Here is a 13,702-nt window from a genome sequence, read left to right as displayed (position 1 = left end):
AGGCCAAGCCTGACCATCATCCTATCTCATCTCCCTTTCTCTGTCACACACATACACAAGAAATCAAAAAGCTCTCAGCACAAACACACACACGCACACAAAATGTAGGCTTAGGGTGAAGTGGTGCTTAGAAGAAGCGAACTTGGGGTCAGGGTAGAGAGAGAGAGACAAGAGAAGGGACAGATAACACTTCTGTGGGAGACACTATGTTTTATTTTCAGTGCTTCATAAATGGCTGTTTCCATTGACTAATCCTTTCATTTTAAACCCTGACATCTCCTCTAAACTATTCATAAACTACTCCACATCTTACAATCATGTCATAGTTTTATTTTTTTCCAGGGCTGACTCTTTTCTTCTGCTTTAAAGCACGAGCCATGAGATAAAGAAAGGAGCAGACACAGAGAAGTGACAGAAAGAGCAGAGCCAGTGTTAGGGGGAACACATGGGGGAGAGGATTTAGTGTAACACCCAGCTGTCTACCTGTCTGTCTGACTGAGGGAAAGTGGGGTTTTCAGTGTAACACAGAGCCAAGCTGTTCTCCTCAGCGGCGGGTAAAAGTGTGTGTGTGTATGTGTACTCTCCTTGCTTGCTTGGTCTCAGGGGCGCCATGGTGAGGAGGAGATAGGCAGACGACCAAATTCTCTCTCTCTCTCACTCTCCTGTCTCCAGTATAGATGTCTCTATATGAACACAAAGCGAAAGAGAGAGGATGAGAGACACAGAGAAAGAGAAAAACAGAGGGAAGGTAACAACAAAACAGACCCTCTCCATGCCAATGCAAAACCCCACTGTACCTCTGTTGGTCTCTCCTTCTGTTTTTGTCTTGTTTCTGTCAGATGAATCTCAATCCCCTGCTTTGAGGATATATGACTTCTCAGCTCTTTCTCTTCTTACAGTCTCTCTATTTCTTAAGTATTTTCTCTTTTATCCCATTTCTCTATTAACCCCTTTGTTGTCCATCTTTTTATCCCACCATCTTTTCTTCCCCTAAAAAAGGGTATATGAGCAGTTTTATGCATTTGTTTATTTATTTTGCTTTTTAGATTCATCTATATGTAGCTGTTCTCTTTGTTAGTGTATGTTTTTACATATTTAATCTCACGGGTTATCCTCTATGTGAAATTATTGACTACATGTTTTTTTTAGCAATATGTGCAGCTGAAAATTCATAGTATATGAACACAAGGATTAAACTACCTTTACTTTGGTTTGTAAAGAGTAATTATAAATGTTGTATTAATGTCTTTTAATGTGTTACAGTAAATTAGATTTACTCTACATTCAACTGTATTCTATTATAAAGGGACAAGGTTAGTTTCCATTTCTTTACATAGTAAAAATATTGTTGATCATGTGATAGTATTTTCCATGTGTACATGTCTTTTTTGTACCCTGCTAGTTTCCCAAACCATGTATAAATCAATTATTTAAAGCAAATGTGACACCAAAATAGTTTTAAAACACGTTTTTATTGTTGTTTTATTAACAAAGCTGTAATCGAAAACTAACTGCAAAAGAAAAAACTTTTTCAATATGGACATTAAATATTTTCATTCTCTTGTATAAAAAAAACTATTTTCAATTCAGATCCCCCTTGTTAAACTTCACAAACTAGAAAAAGAAGCTGTAAAGTAAGCTGAAATAGCACCTACCTGCCACCTGCAGAGACAGAAGACACACAAGAACAGAGAGAGCTAGAATGGCAAATACAATAGAGGAGGAAATTTTATCATACACGGCTTCAATGATTAATATTTTACGTGGTTTCTCAAGAGAATAATCTACATCATATAGAGATGCAATTTCCATAATGCACACATCCTCATTTCATTAGAGGAAAACCCTATAAAATGGTTAAAGGCCTGAATAATGATGCAGCGGCAATTAAAATGGCGGATAACCCAGCGGACCTGCAGGCAGTTATCCTTAATGAGATAATAATAATCTCTGCTCTTTTTTTCTCTTTTACAACTTACATCATTGTCATGCTGCTTAAATATGGTTTATGCTCCGGATTCATCAAAAAGAAAAAGAAAAAACCTTGATAAGGGGCATAGGTGGGAGACTGTTTTGTTCATTATGAGGGAGGTCGCTGTCGTTTTTGATGACAAAATTTATTAATGATCAAATGTTTTTAAATAAAGTACAAAGGGTGCATGGGGACCTCTTTATTGGGTGAAACAGCTGAAGTTGTCCTTTACTGTTTGTTATTATTAATCTGATTATTGGTGTACAATAAAAGTTTTTTGTTTTTTATTTTATTTTATTTTAAAATGTGTCAGCTGTGATTCTGGAACAAAAAAAACCTTGAAAAAATCTTGAAGAAATATGATAAACTGAAGGGAAAAAAGGGTTGAACAGACAGCCTGCATGTGGGGATATAAATAGACGCGAGACTTCACAAGTCCAAACACAAAAGCGTTCTCAGGGAGCAGAGGAGGGATGCAAAGTGCTAAACTCACCAGCACCCAGTGACGTGGTGATACTGGTCGTTTTCCTGCCGGGGGAAGATTTAATAAACGCAGAAAAACAAACACGGTCTGTGCAGTGACGGGGTTGTTGCGAGGTGAGGACGGTGGCACACTGGACACATCCTCCTGTAGGAAGGAAGCGGAGTTGTGGAAAAAAAGCAAACAGGAGCCACGGACGGGTCTCTTTAACCCCGCCGTGAACTCGCGACCCTACCGTCCGACTACTTCCCATTACCTCTGCACGACATTTAGCCCACATACCGCAGAGCGCGCACGCACACGCAGCATTGTGTGGATCTGTTTGGATGGGGTGGAGGGGAGCAAGCGAGGGCGGCGGCGTGCTGTTCATGGAAGGGTCAAAAGAATGAAAACTACCGTGTTCACAGGGCAATTACAAAGTGCGGACGCTGGATGGTCTGTGCAGCCTCAGCCGACAGGGAGAGAAAATATTAGGCTGAAGCAAAAGGATTTCTTAAAAAAAATTTTTTCTCTCTTTTGGCTAATATTAAACTTAAAGTTAAATCTCTTTTTATCTCATTTGATGGTGGATTTAATGGGTAAAATCAACTTTGAGTAAAAAACAAACAAAACAAGAACAACCCGTTCTGAAATTTGGAAAAACCTTTCTTCTTTTCTTTTCTTTTTTCTGTTCTTTTCTTTTCTTTTCTTAACGTCTAATTTTAAATTGTATGATAACGCAAATAGCCTGTCTCAAACCTCATTATAATCTCGATATTATTGCTGCATAACAAGAAATTTATCAAAAAGAAATGCGTCACTATTTCCCAATCCAATCAATCTAAGTTAAGGCTCGTTATGAGCGTGCTGTACTAGTGCCCCAGTGTGAACTTATCTGAGTGAATTTCCTGCAAAGAAAAAAGCTCGTTTGGATCTTATTTTGCTTAACAACTAAAAGTCGCATTAAAGCAATAAAATAGTGACGCCTTTGATGACTCCCGTCAGAATTAATTGCTCTGCATACTGCCAGACTGTTTCATTAGGATGTTTACAAATCTGTCATTAGCTGTAAAGACTAATTATGGGCAAAGTATCAATAACTTTAAGCAATTGTAAATTGAATATTCATCTAATTTGGACTATATAATATTAAGACGTTCTGTTGCGCATTTTTACTTACTGTTTTTGTGCTATTCCGAGTTTATCACACGTTGTTTTGCGACACTTACAGTCTATTGGACGTTAGACAGCTTTATCCTATCTGCTGAAAGGCCAGCTGATACGCTACTGTGTCGAGCTCGCAATTTCAATCTATAGTGTTTTCTTCTACATGGCTGTGCCATAAAGGGTTAGGTTCTTTTCTGCTAGATGTATATTTTTTCACACATATTTCTTTTTCTCTGATATATAGTCTGTGTCTAATGCTTTTAGATTATTTCTTCTTCTGATGGAGTAAAGCTGCCTCTAAATGTTAAAAGATAATAGGTTAACTGAGTGGAAAGGTCGTGGTTGCTTAAGAAGAGAAATGAAGCGGCCACAGGAGACACGACGGAGGGCAGATCCACAACTACAGCTGCCACACATGAATGTTTGATAAGCGGGCGGGATAATGGCTTCTTAAATCAGTCAAACATAAACATCTCCATCACGCTCTGACATCTGCCATCCATAATAATCTAAACCTGAATAATGAATGAACAACAACAAAAACGCTGAAATATCTCAATGCGCCATATAGGAAGGCGGATATAGGTCACGTTTGTTTTGTTCGGTTTAGGTTAGTATGTATGTGCTATTACAATACTTGCGGTGACTGTCGCTTTGTGGCCTGGGTATCACTTCAGGGTTTTTGTATATGCGCAAGTAAGCTGCACAGAAAAGATTGCAGGTCATATGCAGGCTCCACTGATTTCAGCAGCGTGTGTATGAGCCCAGTGCATGAAAATATTATGGTTTCAGTAGTAAGGACTGGCTGAGTGCACAGCCCACTAACCTGATACAAACTACTGATACTGCAAAAGCCAATCAGCCTTGTGTGGAGGCAAAATATACTCCCCACACACACGATAGGAAATAATAATAATAATAATAATAATAATAATAATAATAATAATAATAATAATAATAATAATAATAATAATAATGATGATGATGATGATGATAATAATAATAATAATAATAATAATAATAATAATAATAATAATAATAATAATAATAATAATAATAATAATAATAATGTATTTGAGCATTAATAAGTTAAACTAATTTTAATGACAGGCTGAAAAGTAAAAAATACAAATTGAGAAAATAAAATATTGATGAGATTATTTATTAACGGTATGATAGAAGTTGTGTGTCTAATAATGTTCATTTTCTATTTAACCTGTTGCACATTTCCTTTCCTTTCCTTTCCTTTCCTTTCCTTTCCTTTCCTTTCCTTTCCTTTCCTTTCCTTTCCTTTCCTTTCTCCCCCCTAGCTCTCAGACATCAGCTATTGATCCTGGGAGTCAAATGGAGATGGGTAGCCTACACAAATCAGATTGGACTGGCTCTGTTCACCCGTGAGTAACCGGCTCATCGGTCGCAGCATCCCTCCGTTATTATCTTGTAAACTAATATCTAGTTATAGGACTGTTAGTTCCGTTCCCCGTTTCTGATTGGCTGCTACGGTGACGTATTCGATAAACACACACCTGAGACTGTGTAAAAACAAAAGTCACTACACCTACGCCTAATCTGTTGCCTAGCAATAGATTTATGTAGCTAAGTTTCGGGAACAATTAGGTAAATAGTTCAGCAACTTCTTTTCTTCTTTCCCCCTGCACACTCGGATGAATGCAGGTAACTTAAAACACCATGTAGCTGCAGTTTTGTCCACTGGGTATTGCATTAAACTTCTTCAAAGGCTGAGTGGCCAAAAAATAAATAAACTAGACTTTGCATAAATATAAGTTACTTCGGGATAAATATTTTGGACGATTTATGTTCTCCAAGTGAAATAATTATATTTAAGAGTCGTCTAGTAGCCTTATCATGAACTTATATAAGGCAAGTCTGTTTCTCTGAGACTTTTTATTTGTTTAATTCATTTAAATAAACTTTAATATGCACCCGGGGCTGTCAAAGCAGCTGTGTTGTTAAAGTAGTTATTTCACATTAATATTAATATCCTTGAAGTGGAGTCCAAGTGGGAGAGTACCCTTAGATTACTTTCACAAAATCCCTTAAAGTCAAGCAAAGTAAACGCTATAGTAGGCTAAATGATTTTAATGCAAGCCAAATCTAACCAAATATACAAGCAAAGTAGGTAAACTTCTAAATGCGATTGTGCCTCACATAAAACCAACCCATATTTCTACTTCTGCCGAGGAAAAAAACCTTCATGAGCCAACTTTGAGACTGTTCTTTCTCTGATATGCTACCTTCCTGCTTGCCCGGGCACTCTGTGCATGAATTGTTCTCCCCAACAATAATTACAGCCGTGGAAGCAGACAATCCCATGCACACTGAGCGGATATGACATGGCCCACCTCTTTTACACTTCATGCCTACCTCAAACTTGACTTGGGGGTAAACGGGCAATCGAGAGGAGTAATGTCAAAAGCTGCAGTCAAGGAGAGGAGAGGACAGGGGAGAGAGAGAGGGAGAGCGAGTAAACCAAATTATGCCGCAAGCTAAGGAAGCCAATTTGAAACAACGGAAAAAGGCAAAGGATATTAACATGTTATTTGATCCTAACAAGAGATTAAGAATAAACGGGAAATGTATCTAGATATTTAAAAAACAACAACAAAAAAACCCTCAGAAACCGAACCAAGTGCAAGCTCAGTCACAATAAACATTCAAACAAACTCCACACAAAACACAAAAACCTATGACAGTCCAAGGGAAACAGGATATGTGTTCATTGTTCTACAGGTGAGCTTGACACGAAGATCATCGTTCTCCTAAACTGTAAAAGAATTCATGGAAAATGGAAAATTTAGTTTAACAAGTTATAAATTCAAATTAAAATGTGAGCGAGAAAGATGCTAGGTGCATGCTTCGCTATCACACAATCATCCAAACAATCAGCATGTGACACGGAAATATGGATTAAACGGTGACTGTGACCTTCACATAGTCACGCGAAAGGGGAGGGTGGATTACTCAGTCTGGATCTATAGATTTCTTACATTACTCTATTACAAACTGAAGCATTAATTAGAGTATTTATCCACTGAGGAAATTAGGCTCTGTAGGTTTTGTTGATGATGAAGGGCTATTCTATTGTGAGAGAGGCAGCAACTGCATGTACTGGAGCACTGCATACTGGTTAAACGTATGGCAAAATCCAGCATCTTATACTGTGGAATGCAATGTAGGTAGATGACAGGTTAAAGTTAAATACAAAATTTAGATTGTTAAACCACGATGTGCTGCCAGAACAATTTCAGGTTCTTGACATCTAAAGTCTAAAGTCACTGGAAGGACGGGCCACAGTTCTTCCAAAAGTTCTTTGCTCATTTGATGTTTTGTCAGTTGATGCCTGTGAAAGCAACTGCATATGATTCATATGATTTTCATACTCTGCAACCCATCCAGGGAGCTCTCATAAACTTTGGATGGGGGCATCATCATTCTGGAATGGTCCACTTGCATCAAAAGACAGAACTGTGTCATAAAGATAAAAGTGTTCACTCAAAACAACTCTGTATTAATATACTGCAAATGTTCCCTCTAAGGGGACAAGTGGAACCAGATCGTGCCAGTAAAGCGCACCCCACAGCATACCAGAGCTGCCAGTCCCCTCACCGAAGGGTCAAGAGTTCACGTTTTTCCTTTAATATGTCACCTATCTGTATTTATAAAGCTTGTCTTATAAAATAGATAAAGAACCCTAACCAGGCTCTCAAGCAGCCACAATGTAACTGTACTTCACTGAGTAAAAAATCGTGTGGTTACAGTTTTATTCTGTAAAAGTGGAAAAGAAGTTTTAGCACAATGATTTAACTATCAAAAGTAATACTGCAGTTATTTAGATTACGCTTATCACTGATGTAAGGGATTTTATTGCTGTATAACTGCTGTGGAAGTAAAACATAAAAACATAAAACAGGCACGATTTCCCTCTAAAACGAAGGATTAATTAAAAAAAAAAAACAGCACAAAATGAAAGTATTAAAGCTAAAGTACCACGTGTTCAGTATGTGAGTATTTAAACTTTCTGTTATGGATGTACTGAGTTTACCTGTATTACGTCAATGAAAAATTAACTGGGGGCTGGAGGTGAAAGCTGCATCATTACATAATATCTTCAAACGATCATGTATTTGGGTGTAAAATATTCTTCTTTAGGAGTGCTACATAGCTATAGTTGTCAAATCAATGTAACTTAATTGAAAACAAAACAACTGCATGAAAGTTAAAGAACTTTTCACCCGTCTTATGTGTATTTTTTTCTCATTCACATCTCTACTGCCATATCACTAGCTCGCAAATAAGTGGCTATTTCATTACTGAAATGTTAAAATGGAAAAGGTCATCTGCGGAGCATGTGGCCAGCCCAGCAGCATCTGAACAGGGGTTAAAAAGGCACTACGTGGCCAAAGTGTTGAGTAGCCTCGACTGTGTGCATGCTGTCTGTGGTATCCACATCTCTCACATTAGTAAGCTTTGAGAGCGACCTGTCAGCCACAGTAATTACAGCTTGTCAGCTCCTGTGACACCGGGCTAAAGGGCCATCTCCGCAACTCCTATCTGCATCTCAGAGACTGAGCGCTTAATCAGCCTAGACAGGCAAATCCAAAACAGTCAGATTTTTTTTTAAATGTAATTCTGTACATATTTTTTAAAGTATCAATCTGGTTATACTGTTAGCTCTATACAGGACCGAATACAATTTGAGATCTACACATGCAGATTAATGAAGATTCTTCAGGGGTTCGGTGCTGGGAGATAAGAGTGCTGTGAGAGTAGGGGTTGCTTTGCTTTAAAAAATTGTTCAGCTGTTTAAAAAAAATAGGAAAACGTACAAGGCAAGGTGAGCATCATATGTAGCGCTTGGGGCAATGCATTCGATATGCAGCCATTATATTTATTTCTCTGTGTCTCTGTCTCCAAATCAGCCTATCCACCTGGAAGAGTGAACACGAGGCCTCCTCCAGCGTTGCTGCTCTGTGTCATATTGCTGAACATCTGTAACACGGAGGACCAGGCGCCTGAGCGGTTAAACCGCTGCTGGAAAGGGCGCTATGAGAAAATGCGCATTAAATACGTTGTTGACGGTATGAAGAAAGGGATTGTGTAAGTAATGACATTACTTAAAAACCTTCTTTTCCCTTTATAACAGATATGGAAATCAAACTGTTTTCTGTCACTTTTACCAGCAGGTGACAAAGTGCCAACAACCGTGAGAATATAGTTTGGGCCACTTTATCACCTGCTGGCTGCTGGTGGATGTAGATTTGGCAAAACAAAGTGTACATTATCGTGTGCAAACATATTTTACTTTACTTTTCTGTTTATTTTATCTTACAGTCTGTCAGATAACCACTTCTCAAAGCTAGAGGGTACAAATGCAAATTTTCCTTCGCAAACGAAGAATCAAAAGTTGGATTTTGGTTTTAGTCCTTCCTAAAATTTGGTGTTCCCACCTGTTTTTTCTTCTTCTTTCTCTCTCTCTCTTTTTTAATAATGACTGGCGAGGAGGGAGAGACTAGACGAGTCTAATTGATTTTTAAGTGGTGTCTCTGTGGTCTAGAAGAGCAAGAGGGGAGTCCACTTCAGGGAGCTGCCAAACTCCTCTAGTTTGTACCTGAATTGAGGGGCAGTGATGTGTTGCTGATGCGGCTCAACAAGCCTCACTAGGGGCCAGACGAGGGGTGGACAGAGGGGCCAGAGCCCGATCTGTCCTCGGTGCTCTCGTGAGGATGGAGGGTGATTATAAATGAACTTACTTCTGCAGGGGCAATAAGCTGACATGTCAAGCCTCATTCACCAAACAATAGAAGACATATGGTTTGTGATACGTGCACGCAAACACAAACACCCTCTTACGCCTCTGTCTTGTCTCAGAACACACTTCTAATGACTGTTTTTTTTTCTTTATCGATTAAACACGTTTTAAATAAATATATAGCTTATGTATAATTTTATGCTGTAGTCCAATATGTGTTAATCTACATGGAGAAAAGCCTTTTTGCACAAATTTAAATATATAATGAAAACATTTGGATTCCTAACGCCATATTCCATGAAGAGGAGGCTATATGTACCCACACACAAACATGTACACACGCACATACACACTGCATGCATGCATCATAGAACCGGGCCTGCAGAGAAAAAGCAACACTCCCTGAGTGAGCGGAAGAAAAGGAGGTGGGGGAGAGGGAGGCCGGCTTGCAGCTCCACTCTTCCAGGGTCTCACACACAAGATCCGGGCGCACGGCTCCATTGAGAACGAGGAGGCTTTTGCATGGAGGTTCATTAGAAGTAACGAGTTGACACAAGGTAAATCTTAATGTTGAGGCGCCTTTCTCTACCGGCCCGGGGAGGAGCCCTCATTAACTGTCGCTAACAACCCGTGTAAATACACTGATTGGACAGCTCCGATACAAGCTCCCAGCCCTGCCAGGAAGTCCCCCTAATGAGACCACACAATAAAAACAATAAAAGAAAGGAGGGAGAGAGAGAGAGAGGGAGAGAGAGAGATGTTAAAACTTTTGTAAAAGCTTTACTATTAAAGTTGGAGCCACGTTTACAGATCAGTGACATTTGCGGTGAAAAAATGTTTTAAATTCAATCATGGCGTTTTTCTGTTTCTTTAAGTTTAAATTTAGACACTATTGTGCGTCGTGCATGCATCTGCAAACGTAAACAGAGGTTTTGCCTATTGCTTACGTGATCACAAGTTGTTATTGAGTGGCTGTTTTAAGATATTGCAACCGACTTAATTGTTTTGGCGCTTGAGTTCACTATGGAATGAACCAAATCGTAACAGCGTCACATATGCAGGTCTAATTTTTTTTTTTTTAATGCTTTTAAAAAATAGAATGCAGTTGTTAAAGCTGCTGACTATATGCGTTAATCGTATTTTTGCACTGCAAAAAATATCCAATTTGTTTTCATTTCATAAAAATTTCCTCATATGCGGTAAAAAAAAAAAAAAAAAAAATATATATATATATTCCAGTGGCACAAATTTTATTCATAGCATTTTTTTTTTAAAAAAAGAAAGTGGTATAATATTTCTAAAGAAAGCGGATTTCTGCATTTCTTGTACTAACTCAAAATTTTCACGAGAAACTTTAAACAGAGGCAGACAAAGTTATATCAGATCGAGATGTCTCCTTCTACATCCTTCTCCCAAATGTATGATAGAGCCATTCATTTCCCCAAAAATAACCCCTTATTTTTAAAACTCAGTGCTACATTAAATGACACCTTTAGACTGACACTTTTTACAGTGTGGGGAGAAAGCAGCGACTCCGTACCCTGGACTAGCCAGCAAAGGGATGGAGGCGATTGTGCGCCCGTCCCGACAGCATCACACATCTGCTCTGCAAAAACAGATCTCCCCGATTCTCGGTGAGAGAAAAGTCAGATAACACCAAATGTAACTTTTCTGATCTAAATGATAGATTAGCCTCATATCAAGGTCTGTTAAGGTTTTTTTTATGTTTAATTCCATATTTTTGTTTAAATAAATTAATTGTCCGCAAAAATAACGAGTCGACAACGTCGCAGACGGAACTTACAGACGTTGCAGCTCGATTTCCATCCTACTTTTGGACAAACTGACCAGTGAAATAACCGTGAAGCGGTGCCATCTCCAACGTCAGCTTCCAAGCTCAAATGGTGACCGCTCGTGGACTGGAGCCAGCTTACAGCCCTGCAGGAGACAAGAACGAGCAAGGTGGGGGGGAAAGGTAATTCCAAATATTCTGAGAGAAAAACACAAGCGTTGAGTTTCCACGTGATTAAAATAAAATTGCATTTCTCTGTTGGCAGGATAATAATAAATGCATCCTCTGACGCGTGCGAAAATAAATTTAGCAGAAACTAGACTTCCTTGTTCTAAGAGAAAAGCAAAGGAGAAAACCTTTTTTTTTGTACGTACCAGTCATTTCTCCAATGTGTCTGTGTAATGTTGAGATGAATCCAGGATGGAGCAGTAGGCACATGTGCCTCTCCTGTGTTTGCCAGGGAGGGGTGTGCTGCCTTTTCTGGGAAGCTTCTGCCAAACCGGGGTCAACGAGGGAGCAAAAAATAAAACAAGACCCTTTCTTTCGTGCCTTCTCTTTCCCCCTTACCTTTTACAGTCAACACCTTTTCTTTCTTTCTCTCATCCGGTCCCCTTCTCCCTCTCTCACTCCCAAACGTGACGTAACATCAGCTTTGTTTATTTGCTCCCCTTATTGGAACAGACAGAAAAAGAAAAAGAACTACTTAATGGAGATTAACGAGCACTTTTAGACGCAATATGTTCCGATAAGACTAACATATCTTGGTCAATGAACAGTATTACCCTATTATATTAAGAACTTAAAAAAACACAGTAGTAACTTGTTTTATTTATACAAAACTTTTCTACACAAAGTTTGACATTCCATTTAACGCTCAGCCAAAAGGAATGGGAAGCGAGATCCTGCTGCTTAACAGACACGGACGCCTGTTCCTGCTTGACCAGCATATTTCCAGTTTTTAGCATGCAAAATGCTGTTTGTGTTGTCTTGTTTGGAGGTTTAGGCTGTAAGTAAACGGAGAAGACGCTAAATGCTCAATGTGCATTCAGAGCTCTCGTACCCCGCTGCTAGGAACATTCAGCAAGCTCTCGGATAAACACACAATTACGGCAGGTGAATAAACTTGTTTGGGAGGTGTTAATTACATGCTTAACGTAAACAAAAGCCATGTAAAAGAATGTGAATTACCAGTGGCTTTTCTCCCTCAATCCCCATTCAGGTTTTACATTTCACCTCTAGTCTTTTCTAAGAGTGATTTCCGAATTGCCTGCGAGGGCTACTCCCAAACAAGGCTCCTCCAAAACATAATGCTACATAATACCTGCAGCCTTGGGTTGAATGGTGATCAGCTAAATTGGTACACCAGGAACCCGGTCAGGTAGGAGGCTTTGCATATTTGGAGAAATGCTGCTAAGCCCGCACTCTCAACTTCATGTTGGGGTCATGCATGTGTGTATATGTGTGTGAGAGAGAAAGAGAAAGAGGAGGGGGTATAGGCTAGGAGGTTAGTTTTAACACCAGCATGAAAATACCAGCCTTTACTTCCAGTCCACAGAGCTTTCCAACGGGACCAATTCAAGTGCCACTTGGAATTAGTCCTCCTGAGGTTCGTATAGGACAGCAGTGGGCAGGTTTGATCCCATACTCTACCCTGCCCCCACACGCACAAACACGCGCGCAAACTCCAGAAGTAACACACGAACCAAACGCCTGACCCTGCTGCAAGATCATCACAACGCCCACTCTGCATCACATACACCTCCAGACACAGACACTCGCAGCCCACTCCTGCACGCACATGTTCGCACGAGTTAAAGCACCGCTTTACCTAAAACGCGTTTTAGTGCGCCAGTATTGGCTAATTGCTCGGCGGCAATCACGTTGTTTAAGCGCGTCAGGTAAGGTTTGTGGTGGACATAAACAGGCAGCACTGACTATACATGCACACTGAGGTACTCACTGTCCCTCCAAGCTTGAAGTCGTTGGTCAGCCGGGAGAATGTGCAACTCGGAGAGAGGAAAGGGAACGTTTTGAATTCCTGAATGATTTTGTAGAAAGGCGGCTTAGGATCATTATGTCAGCTTTGCTGAGGGTGGATTAAGCGAAGTCTAGATTCTATGCCCTGCATACGGCTCTTTCACAATGTGAGCACTGTTCGTGTTAGACTGAATTCACACTATTTTAACACCCTATAAGCTCTGTCTAAATATGAAGCCGATTTAGCCATAAACATGAAAATCACACCGCCGTGGCTACCACTACTACCACTATAAGCCGAGTCCTATGACTGAAAGTGGACATTGATCATGTCCTTGCCACAAGATCAAAGAAATGAAATAGCTTTTATGTCCCCAAGAAGCTTTCATGTTGCCATTTGATTGTAATTCCAATACTAGCCTAATAGTTTTAATTAGAGGGCCGGGCCATAAAAAACGCGATAAACTGTTAAAAGGGCGATGCCACTGGCAAATTAGTTTTCCCACTACAATGCCGTGATCTTTGTTCAATCAACACAATGCTGCGCGTCGATATTAATTTGTA

The sequence above is a fragment of the Neolamprologus brichardi genome, chromosome 13 (assembly GCF_056152115.1).
Source record: "Neolamprologus brichardi isolate AB-2024 chromosome 13, ASM5615211v1, whole genome shotgun sequence".
In the NCBI taxonomy this organism is placed as follows: Eukaryota; Metazoa; Chordata; class Actinopteri; order Cichliformes; family Cichlidae; genus Neolamprologus; species Neolamprologus brichardi.
This window is presented reverse-complemented; position numbering follows the sequence as displayed.